This window comes from Xyrauchen texanus, chromosome 50 (assembly GCF_025860055.1).
Source record: "Xyrauchen texanus isolate HMW12.3.18 chromosome 50, RBS_HiC_50CHRs, whole genome shotgun sequence".
NCBI classification, from domain to species: Eukaryota; Metazoa; Chordata; class Actinopteri; order Cypriniformes; family Catostomidae; genus Xyrauchen; species Xyrauchen texanus.
In genome coordinates, this window is record NC_068325.1 from 20,575,126 (window position 1) to 20,587,885 (window position 12,760).

Genomic DNA, 12,760 nt, shown 5'->3' on the forward strand with positions numbered 1-12,760 from the left:
TCCTAAGAACTTAATTACATAAAAAATATATAAATAAATTCTTAAGAAGATTTTCTGCTCCTTAGATATGGCTTAGGCCCTCTAATGGCACTCTTTAATGAATGTTAATCTAAGAAACATATGCACAAAATTGTGTAAATTTGCTTCCAACAAGTCAAAAAATGCAAACAATATTAGTAGATGCATTTAAACAGGGTCATACTGTACATGAACCTTGTCCAGTACAGTTTCAATTGAAATTGGCATACCAATTGGTTTCAATGAGCAGCACATGATTCATGTTGTTTTCTTGTAGATCTAGATATCAAATGCTTTGAATAAAACTGTGGTTCATGGGGAGTTCAGGATTTTCTCAAGGGGCACTGAAGCTCTGCTTAGGCCAGGGGGTAAACAACACCGGTAATGCCACAATAGACCCCAAAGGGCTGGAAAGAAATTAGCTGAAATCTTAAAAATAAAACTTCATGTGTGGTTTAATTTTTTTTAATTTAATGCAGTATATTCCAATATTTAAGACCATTGACAAAGACACTAGGTGCCCAGGAAGGTTTTTGTAACCACCTGGGGTCCACCTAACAAGACCAATTAGGATTCAACTGTGCAGATTGAAATCACAAAGGCCATTCCCATCGGAGAGGAATAAAAAAAAGTGCCACTTTTTGTGCAACATATCTTTCGGTCCCTTTTCGATGATTTCACATGGAGCAAAAAGCTGTGGACCTCCCTGAATGACAAAAAAATGTGTATTTGAGAATAAATTGCTTTCTTTGTCACTTTTTGATTGTGGTGTCTGCCATTCATGCTGTTGAATAATTGTGCTTTTCTTGTGTGGGACGCAAAGCAACATTACACTCAGAATTCTGCACTGTTTAATTCAACAGCTCTCAACCTAACACAATGCAGGCTAAATTTTGTCTGTATAAAACTGTAATTTTACACTTGAGAGTTGGGTTATTCAAAAAGATAACAATAAAGATACAGCTGAAATATAACTGCGCATGGTGTACCGTTAGCGTTTGCCAGCTGCACGACAGGATGGCAAATATTTTGCGACAGATGTGCGTCCATCGCGCCCCATCTCAATAAAACTATCATAGCTCACTGGAATGACTCCCACAGTGATGTTAATTATACCTCATTTCAATATCCCTGGAAACAAAATGCTTGAGAATAAAACTTTTAATTAAAATCTCTCTCACAAGGACTTAGCTTGCTTATTAGCATTACTTTGCATTAGCGTTGGTCATTGAGGGGAATGAAATGATATTTGGCGTTTAAACTAACACATTTTTCCTCAAAACAAGGTTGATAATATGGTCTTCGCAATGTAACTCAGCTTTCCCAACATTTTTTTCCAAACTATAGTAGAGCGGTTTGAAAGTCTCCATTTTCAATGGAGAAAAAAGCCATTCTACTGTGGATGAGAGGACAAAACTTAGCAAAATCAATGTATTTTGAAACTAAAACGCTTTAGTGTGGATGTAGATTAAAAAATGTTTTGGTTAAAAACTTCCCATTCCTAACTCTCATTCATTTTCCAAACTATGCCACATTAGAGAGAGTCTCTATTTTCGATGAAGGGAATTGCCGTTCCAGTGCGAATGAGATGCGTAAACATACGTAAATCAATGTTTTTTAAACAAATAAGTTTTAGTGTGGACGATTTCCATTTACTCGTGGCCATTCCAAAGTATGCATACCCAAGACCATTTTCGAATGTCTCTATTAGCGTTGGAGAAAATAGCCTACAACATTTTTGTCGAAAACTAAGATTCCTAACATCAGGACTGGACTGGGAAGAGAAATCGGCCCGGGATTTTACATGGCAACTGGGGTTGTTCTCTCTCCATTTCTGCATATCGCGGCACTGATTTGTGGTCTGTTCTGCATAACACGATGGCTCATTTTAGCTTATTGAGGCCCATTCAGCACATTTCGCGGCCAACCCACCAGCCGACTCGGTTCTCCCGATGGCCATTCCACCCCTGATCGGCCCCAAAGTACGTTGGCCCACTGGGAAAATGGCTGGTATGCCAGATTACCAGTCAAGCCCTGCCTAACGTCATCATTTTCCAAAGTATGCCCTAGTAGAGAGCGTTTTAGGAAGTCTCCATTTTCGATGCAGGAAAATGCCGTTAAAGTGCAGATGAAAGGCGTAAATGGAGCGAAATCAATAGATTTTCATTTACATTTTTGGTTGAAAACTCAATTTTCTGCTTCCCAAAGTCATCTTTTCAAAGTATGCTATACTAGAGAGCACTTATCAAAGTCTTCGTATTCGGTGGAGGAAAACGTCACTCCAGTGTGTCTGGGAGGCGTAAAGAAACGAAAACATATAAGTGTGGACACGGCCCACGTTTGACCACCAAATTTTGTCTCCCGTGTACACATCACAGCTCAGTATACCTTGATCCTGTACGGAAACCACTATACCGTGTCAATGACAAAACCTAGCCTAATGTTTGAACAAAAACGGATTGTGAGGGCGTTTGGAAACTGCATCTATCTTGGCACACCAATCCCAGGAACATTCAGGCTTCAACAGCCTGCAAAACTGCCAAACTTGGCCTGTATGCCTTCACCCTGGCGTACCGCCACTTCTTTCTCTCCCTTTTTGTGTTTCAAACTCTTTCCAAACCTTCCCTCAACCACATACTTCCTATCCAGTCTTTGAACAAGCTCCTCTCCCTGTCGAAAGCACCCTTTCAGGTCTGCGATCCGACACTCATCACTAGTGAAATGATAGAAATGTCCAATATTGCCAATGACATTTGCTCATAAAACCCAATGGCACACTGGAGAGAGGTCGACAGAAATCCCGCTCTGCTACCTGTCTTATACACTTTTGTTTTATTGTTGTTATTTTGTAATAATTCACCGTACTGCCAAAATTCACAAAATCCTACTAGAGGTGAAAGGAAAACAATAATGTTTTGTTGCAATGAGCTTATTTTGGTTTGTTGATGTGAGAAACTGGAATAAACAACACTAGGATTATATTATCCCACGCTTCAGGATATTTCAGGAGTTTTATACCATGTTATGCAGCTATTCAAGTGGAACATATGCCACAACTTCCCATGCAATAATGATATTTATACAATAAAATTAAGTAATTTTTAACTGGTATTTTGAGAAGAACAGTGGAAAAATGAGATCTCTTTAATATCATAATTGTTTCTCTCTGAGAAAGTAATAAGATCAAATGGAGAATGAAGGAGACTTCTGCTTAGATGTTTCTCCAGGGAAAAAGACCCCGGTACTCTTGTGTATTCTCTCGAGTTTCAGGAGAGTACTCGACAGTGTCACAAACTGTGCTCAGATTCGCCAAGATTTCGCTAAAGTCTGCAATCAAAGTCAGAGGTCTCAATACCCAGGAAGCACACACGCAGATGTTTTCATCTGGAAAGCCTTACAATCAAATTTACATCTGCTAAACATCTTAAAAAGATCAGATTTACAAACATTCGAAATCATAAACGTCTCAAAGACATCTGCCGAGTGTCTTATTGTCATCCAAATCATACTTCTTGACATAGGTCATATAAATGATGCAGATGAGCAAATAACGTTAAAATGCCTTTTCCAGATGAAGTCTATAAAGGAGAATGTCTTCATGTGCTCATAAAACATGTGCTTTGTGTAGCCGTTTTTGTCATTTTTCTGTGGGTAAGCTGTGCGTGTATTTGGGTCAACAGTTTTCCTGCGTTCATTCATCTATTGTCTTCTGTACTTCTTGTATTATTTGGCAGTGCACAATCAAATATGTCGACAAACAAACCACACATATGGGAACTCCACTTTGCATTCACACTTATGAATGGCTTTTCATTGGCAACGGTCTTCAAAATCTCAATCATGTTTGTTCTGATCGCACAAAAGCATTCGCCAAGACAGAACCATGCAGACACAAAAGAGGGGCTTGTCTCTGGTCAAACGAGAAAACAAGGTCTCTGAGCTATTTTCTCACATATTACGTGATCTCTTTCAACTGTGTAGATGCTTTGAATCTGGAATAAGAACTGAAAAATTATCTATAGCAACTATATTTTGTTTTATTTCATGCATGTTTGTGTTTAGATGCAATCTGACCTATACAGTCCAGAGGAATTCAATGGTTTTCTTACATGCTGTAGCATAATGCATTATCTAAAATGCTACTAGTTTGAACTTGAAAGTAATTGAGAGCAAATATAGATGGGTTTTAGCCATTTATACAGTATGCACACTGGCGGCTAAAGGTTTGGAATAATTTACAGATTTTACTTTTTCGGAAGGAAGTTGGTTCTTTATTTCACCAAAGTGTCAATCAACTGATCAAAGCGGACATTTCTGATGTAAAAAACATCATCACTCTTTGAACAAAGTCATTTTAGATCAAATCTAGACAGGCCCAATTTCCAGCTGCCTATTTCTCAAACTACAGACTCTGGTGTACTTATCCTCTTGTTTAAGCTGCGTACACACTGCCAGCGACTCCATCCCATTCGTTTTCAATGAGAGCACAGCGACTTCCGGCGACACGAGCTGTCGCGACCGTTGGCGACTAGATGTGTGCGTGTCCAGCGACGTGACAAAGTTGAGGCAAGTTCAACTTTATTCAAATGAAGAGCGACTAACGGAAGCGACAGCCAATAGGAGAGAAGACGGGAGAGCTCACGTGATCCTTCTCTCTCTCTCTCTCTCTCTCTCTCTCTCTCAGCTCCTGCAGTAACGGAAAGATGGATGAAAGGCTAGTTCTTGCTGTTAGCAATTTTCCAGTGCTCTATGATATGGATCTGGTATATCCAGCCGCTGCTCTTGCACCAGCCGGTGGTACTTGCCATGCTGACTCCGAGATTTAATGGTTATGTGGACCCAGACAGACCGGCGTTTGCGTTTTCGCCACAGATAAACAGCCGCTATGGCAAACAGCACGCCTTGTTTCTCATTCATCTTTGATATAAAGCATTTAATGTACTGATTCCATTTATATTTAGTCTTTTCCCTCCAAAATGTTTGCTTTTAGCGCTAAGAAAAGCGATTTGCTGTCAAGAGCAATGGAATGACATCCGTGAATGTCATTTATAAACGTTACTAGGCAACTAGTAGTGGGAACACCCACTAGCGACTTCACCGCCAGCCACTGGCGACCTGCAGCGACAAAGTCAGCTTTAGTTGTACATCTGGTCTTTCACGTCTCTTTCTGTCCTTATTAGAGACAGTTGTCCTTTGTCTTTGAAGACTGTAGTGTATAACTTTGTATGAAATCTTCAAGCATTGTATAGCCTTCATTCCTCAAAACAATGATTGACTGATGAGTTTCTAGAGAAAGCCGTTTCTTTTTTGAAATTTTTCACCCAATATTGACCAGTCTATTTCATACGGTGGTAACTCAAAAACAAACACAAAGACAATGTTAAGCTCCATTTAACGAATCTGTAAAGGGATTAATGGAAAGGAGGCTCTCTCGCACCACCATCCGCAGTCAACCTTTATCGTTCTCGAAGGCTTGATTAGCCTGATAAGGGACCGTGTGTGTAGAATCACGACCCAGCCCGCCCTCCACCCTGTCACATTCCTCTCTCAGGCTGGGGAGCCCCCTGCATGACGTACAACCCCTCCCCCACCCCCCCAGGGAGAGTCCTCCGGCCCCTGGCGGACGGAACGCCCCGCCGTGTTCTCGGGGAACAGAATGGGTCTCCCCCGCCCCTGGCAACGGTTCTCTTGCTCCAGGCAGTCGGCGGTCCTCTCTTGACCCCGCCACGTTTAGCAGATGGTAGGGGTCACCCCCCGCCCCTGGCAGCGGCCCTGACCACTCCAGGCGCTCGGCTAGGAGCCTCTTCTCCCCTCGCAGTCAGCACCCATTACTCCGCTTCCAGGCGGCCGGGCTCCTCCGTCCCCTAGCAGATGGCCGTGGCTGCTCCACTGGGGTGGATGGTAGCGGCGAGAACTCCACTACGGCGTATCCCTCCTCCTTCCCGGGTTTCGTCACCAGTGTAAAGGGATTAAGGGAAAGGAGGAGGCGAGAACCGGCTTGACGATATAAATGAAATTTAATTAAATAAAAACACACACTCACACACACACACACACACACACACACACAGGGCAGCTGCCCATAAACACTCTCTCTCTCTCGCACCACCGTCCACAGTTGGTGTTTATCCCTCTCAGAGGCTTGATTAGCCTGATAAGGGACCGGGTGTGTAGAATCACGACCCAGCCCTGCCCGAAACATCAAAATCTGTACATTATACCAAACTTTGGGCCACCACTGTGTGTGTGTGTGTGTAGATATATATATATATCCAGCCACCAGAGTCACGGGCTGCTCTCACTGATACCATCAGGCAGGCAGTATCACAGCATCAGGACCCACACCAGTCGACTTCATTACAGCTTCTTCCCCCAAGCAATCAGACTTTTGAACTCTTGATCGATCATGATACATATATCAGCTCTGCATTTTATTAGCCTCAGACTGGACTCACATTTTATACTTCTCTTAATAACACACCGGCAACTGACTATCAGCCGACAGCTGAATGTCAACACAACACTTCACATTTTGTGTAGTCTGTATATTGTATATTGTGTTGTGTAAGAGATGTGAAAAATGTGGTATGCGTAAATCAGACATTTATTGTAATTGTCATACTGCTATATTGCTTGAAACTGCACCAATATATATATATATATATATATATATATATATATATATATATATATATATATATATGCCAAGAAAAAGTATGTGAACCCTTTGGAATTACCTGCATGTCTGCATTAATTATTCATAAAATGTGGTCTTATCTTCAGCTAAGACAAGCACAATCTGCTTAAAGTAATGACAGACAAATAATGCACCTGTTCTTGTCAATAAATACACAATTTTAACATTCATAGTCTAGGGTTGAAAAAGTAAGCGAACATCTGGGCTTATGAGTTGTAATAAAGCTAACTGGAGGCAGGTGTGCCAGTCTATGTGCTGAGATTGTAGGTGTAGACTTTAGCGGTGCCCTGCTGTATAAAAACAGTACAGTCTAGGTACTGACAGAGTCTGAACTTCTCAAGAAGCCTGTGAACCATGCCGTGATATAAACAAACCTTAGAAGAAACATTGTATAGATATGTGAAGCTCGAAAGGCTACAAAATTTTCTAAGACCTGGATGTTCACCAATCCACCGTACGAAAAATGGTCTTCAAATGGTGGAAATTCAGCACTGTTGCTACAGTAGTTTGCCAAGAAGTGAGCATCCTGCCCAGTTCACTCCAAGAGAACAACATGCAATGCTGAAGGAAGTGAAAAAGAATCCAAAGGTAACAGCAAAATATCTGCAGAAATGTATTGAACTTGCTAAAGTCTCTGTTTAGTTGTCAAATATAAGAAAAACACTGATCAAGAATGGTGTTCATGGGAGGACATCATGGAGGAAACCACAGCTCTCCAAACAAAACATTTCTGCACATCTCAAGTTTGAGACCTTGATGCTCCACAAAGCTTCTGGAATAATGTTCTGTGGAGAGATGGAACAAAATTTAACTTTTTGACAGAAACAAACAACACTATATTTGAGGGGGGAAAAGGCACTGCACATCAACACCAAAACCTCATCCCAACTGTGATGCATGGTGGAGCAAGTGTCATGGTTTGGGACTGCTTTGCTACATCAGGGCCTGCACGGATTGCAATCATTGAGGGAACAATTCAAAAGTGTATCAAGGGATTTTACAGTAGAATGTCAGGGTAGTGGTCTGTCATCTAACAGTTGAGTGATTCAACAAGAGAATAACCAAATCAACAATAAAATGGCTAAATAGAAAGAAAATGTGTGTTTAAGAATGGACAAGTCAGAGTCCAAACTTCAACCTAAAGAGGGCAGTTCATGCAAGAAATCCCAAAATAACTACTAAATAGAAATATAATCACAATAATACCAAATCCAAACATTTAACTCTCTCCAAGTTCCACCGGCAACTTTTGAAGTGACCTAAAATCACTTAAATACAAATACAAATGAGGTCATAAAGACAATTGCAAATATAAACATGTTAATAAACCATGACCTAAAGATAGCTTAACACAAATCTCATAAATGTTTGTGTCATAAAACAATGCAACAGTGATTGGACATAATTTGATGTTCCATTATATTTTCAGAGTTTAGACTTTGCGCTTAAAACAGAAGTGGTTAGCGCAATGACCTATTTCTCAGACTTCGCGGCACTTCATTTACATACAATACACCCCCAGTTTGCACACATACACCCACAGATAGCGCAAAGACTCCCACCCATGCCCACTTGTGCTTTTGCGCTGGCACAAAAATTGCACATAGAATAAGCGCTTTCACGAAATATTGATAAGATGTAGCTATCGGTTGTTGCTCGTAGAAATGCGCATTGCAAGCTCACGAAAATAGAGCCCATAGTAAGTCTTAAAAGTACAGTAGCCTGTTTAATTCTAACGATTAAAAACGGGAAAAAAAACTTTACTTTTGACTAATATAAGAAGTGGACTGTAGAGAAAAAAATGCATCTGAAGTGTAGAATATGACCCTGTTAAAGAGCCCATCAAACCCCCACCATACTATGTTCTAAGCTAGATGGTTTTCAAACAGAGCCAAAATGTTTGGGTGAAGTGAGAATTAACAGAGAAAGCACCATCCCTCGCTACAATCCAGTTAAGGGGGGGCAGAGACCAGGTCAAACACAAAGCAAACACTTGGGTGGAAGCATTTGTCTAGACTCTTGACAGTCAGAGCCTAGTCTGTCAGTTTGGCTCTACAGGAGAAGAGCTAATTGCTGTGGGACTAGCATGCCTTCAGTATACATCAAAGCATGCCCGCCCATCCCACCCGTCCACCTCTGGAATCACACAACGGAACACGGGTTGGTTCTCCTTGGTGTCCCTTCAATATAACCTTCAAAACAAATGGCTTATAGGGCCATTCACGTCAAACGTGTTTTTCTTTCCACCCCTATTTTAGTATCGTATTCCTTTGTAAACAAGCGCTAGTCTGACCTTTTTGAGCGTTACACGCCATTCTCACTTATTTAGAACCCTTAAATTAAAAAGTACTTCAAAGTTTAAAAACGCATCTAGATGCACCTGCGTTCTGTTCTATTCTTTTTTAGCCCAGAGAGCGTTTGGTTTGAATGGTCTCTAACGCCACTTAGCGTAAAAGCAAAGCAATGGCGATTAGCTTGAAATAACTATCGGCCGTGAGGTGGCTGTGGCTCAGGTGGTAGAGCGGGTCGGCCACTAATCGCAGGGTTGGCGGTTCGATTTCCGGCCCACATGACTCCACATGCCGAAGTGTCCTTGGGCAAGACACTGAACCCCAAGTTGCTCCCAATGGCAGGCTAGCACCTTACATAGCAGCTATACCGCCATTGGTGTGTGAATGGGTGAATGAGTCACAATGTAAAGTGCTTTGAATACCACTAAAGTTAAAAAGGCGCTATATAAGTGCAGACCATTTCCCATTTACCAAATAGAAAAATAATAATAGTATTATATAATTGAATTTTACATGATGTAATACAGTAATGAATATCTAATGAGGCTCATCATTGAGGAAAATTAAATTGCAAAAAATTTATTCATTAACAGTATATATAAAAACTGCCCAAACACATTTTGGTGAAACAAACTGAGGAGAATGTGCTCTCCCAATCTGAAACATCAGATACCTAATAAAGCCTAACAATAGGCTTTATTATCTTTATGCAACAACATAATTCACATTTTTTCCCTCTTTAATCTGGGGCAAAATAAGACCAGACATGTTTTTTGGAGATTCACGGTTTACATTTTAAGCAAGAAATATTCTGTTGTGTTTTGTCGCTCGTGTGCACTGTAGACACTGTTAAAGAATTTATCACCTCTTCCAACGTTCACTCACATACGCACAGCATGCATCAGGGGAATGTTATGCTTCTCATTTGCAACTCTCTGGGAGAAAAGTACAAGCTGCGATTCGTCAGCTGCCAGGGAATTCTCTAAGGAATATTCGTGAGGATATACAGTTTGCACTTTGTGTTGCGATTGGAACGAATGTTTGCTTACTGGCGAAGTCTATCTCTCTAAAGACCTTCTGTCAGCAAATATAAATCGAGATACTGTAATCACTCTGAAGCAACAAACTAAATCTCCAGAGATAGCCATTGTTTGTTGTTAATAACCACTCGTCACCTGTGAGTAGCTAAACCTTAGTGAATTAGCAATCATTTCTCTGCAATATTTGTCTTCTTACTTGGTTTAATCATTTTATTGCAGGCCTTATGAAATCTAAATCGCCATTTTGGTTCTTTAAGTCGATATCTGTTAGCTTTAAGGCTAATCTGTATGCTATTGTCCCTAACAGTTAGCAAAATAAGCATTTAGCATATTAGCAAGTCATGTTTCCATTGTGATGAATAAACACTAAGTCATTAAAGATGTGATTTTCAACCTGTCTTTTCTGAGTCATTATTTAATCATGAATTGCTGCTAAAACTTAGCACGTTAGCAATTCTTTCTCTGCATTTCTTTTCTTTTTAAATATTTAATTCTAACACTATGACATCAAAATTGGGGCTTTGTGGCTTTAAGTCCATGTCTGTTAGATTTGAGGCTAGTCAATATGCTAGTGCACCACTACAAGTTGACAAAATGAATGTTAAGGATATTAGCAAGTCACATTTCCATTGAGATGAATAAACAGGAAGACATGATTTTTAACCTGAGTCATTATTTGATTGTGAATTTCAGGCTAATCAATATGCTGTTGTACCCATAAAAGTTGACAAAATGGATAGCATATTAGCAAGTCACATTTCCATTGCTCAAAGTGAGTAAATACCAACATTATTCATGTCCATATCTTAGGTTGTAAATTTCCTTCCTTTATTTTCATGCTACCTTTTGGCAATGGTCACTTTCCTGCGAGGCATGCCCCAGATGCTACACAAATCAAAGGATCACACTGAAATTGAATTTTCCGTCCTTCAAAAGAAATACCTCTAGGAAATAAAACCAGGGATTACAATGACAAAGGCCACATAAGATGGACAGCAAATACAGAAAGTCTGTTCCCTCTCTCATTCAGAAACCAAACCCACGCAACAGACTGAACCATGCCTCGCCGCATTTGCCTGTCAGACTGGGAATCACACGCACACTTCCTTTTATTAAAAAATACGGTCCCCTGCTGTCGCACCAACAGACGTCGGTGATCTCACTCAATATGACGGCCCCTTCCATCAACTTCTGAGAACGTGAGACATCCATATTTCATAGAAGTTGTGTTTCTCAACTACGTGCGGCACCCCAAACCACTTGTTCCTCAAGTCGAATTGAACTGCGAGGTGAGCGTGATGTTTAGAGACTACATCAATATTTTTCTCAAGCTTCAGACTTCAAAGGAATAGTTCTGCTAAGAAGTTAAATTCTGTCATTATTTACACATCCTTCTGTGGAAAGGAGATGTTTAAATTAGGGCAGTCAATTGATCTGATTACATGACATGCCAATTAATTAAAGGAAATAATTGCATATCAATATTGGCTGAAAAAGAACCTCAAATAAAATGATTCAAAACATAATAAATAGGTGTGGCAGGGCGGAGGGCGGGGCCGGGGCGTGATCCAACACACCCGGTCCCGTATTAGGCTAATTAAGCCACCGCAGGATCCTCTGCAGTCGACCTTTATCCCTCACGGTGGCTTAATTACCCTAATATGGGACCGGGTGTGTTGGATCACAATAGCGTTGTCAATCGATTCAAATTTTAATCTAATTAATTACTCGACACAGCAATGAATTAATCAAATTAATCGCATGAATCAATATTTGTTGAGAAAGGCCCCTAAATAAAGCTAATTCAATAAAAAGAATACATCTTTATTTAAAAAAATATTAAAATAATATTAAAGTTATCAGTCAACAAAAAAATTTAATCGCGATTAATCACTGATTTTGAAAATCTATCTATCTATCTATTGTCAGTCTATCTATCTATCTATCGATCCATCTATAGTCAGTCTATCTATCTATCTATATCTATCTATCTATAGTCAGTCTATCTATTGTCAGTCTATCCATCTATAGTCAGTCTATCTATCTATCTATATCTATCTATAGTCAGTCTATCTATAGTCAGTCTATCTATAGTCAGTCTATCTATCTATAGTCAGTCTATCTATTGTCAGTCTATCTATCTATAGTCAGTCTATCTATAGTCAGTCTATCTATCTATAGTCAGTCTATCTATTGTCAGTCTATCTATCAATAGTCAGTCTATCTATAGTCAATCTATATCTATCTATAGTCAGTCTATCTATTGTCAGTCTATCTATCTATAGTCAGTCTATCTATAGTCAATCTATATCTATCTATAGTCAGTCTATCTATTGTCAGTCTATCTATCTATTGTCAGTCTATCTATCTATAGTCAGTCTATCTATTGTCAGTCTATCTATCTATAGTCAGTCTATCTATCTATTGTCAGTCTATCTATCTATAGTCAGTCTATCTATTGTCAGTCTATCTATCTATAGTCAATCTATATCTATCTATAGTCAGTCTATCTATTGTCAGTCTATCTATCTATTGTCAGTCTATCTATCTATAGTCAGTCTATCTATTGTCAGTCTATCTATCTATAGTCAGTCTATCTATCTATTGTCAGTCTATCTATCTATAGTCAGTCTATCTATAGTCAGTCTATCTATAGTCAGTCTATCTATCTATAGTCAGTCTATCTATTGTCAGTCTATCTATCTATTGTCAGT

The 12,760-nt window shown here is 39.7% G+C and overlaps 1 pseudogene; it reads right to left on the bottom strand.

Moving 5' to 3' along the window:
• Positions 1 to 2,538: 2,538 nt before the first annotated feature.
• LOC127641015 (dynein heavy chain-like) overlaps positions 2,539 to 12,760 on the bottom strand; it is a 104,957-nt pseudogene continuing 94,735 nt past the window's right edge.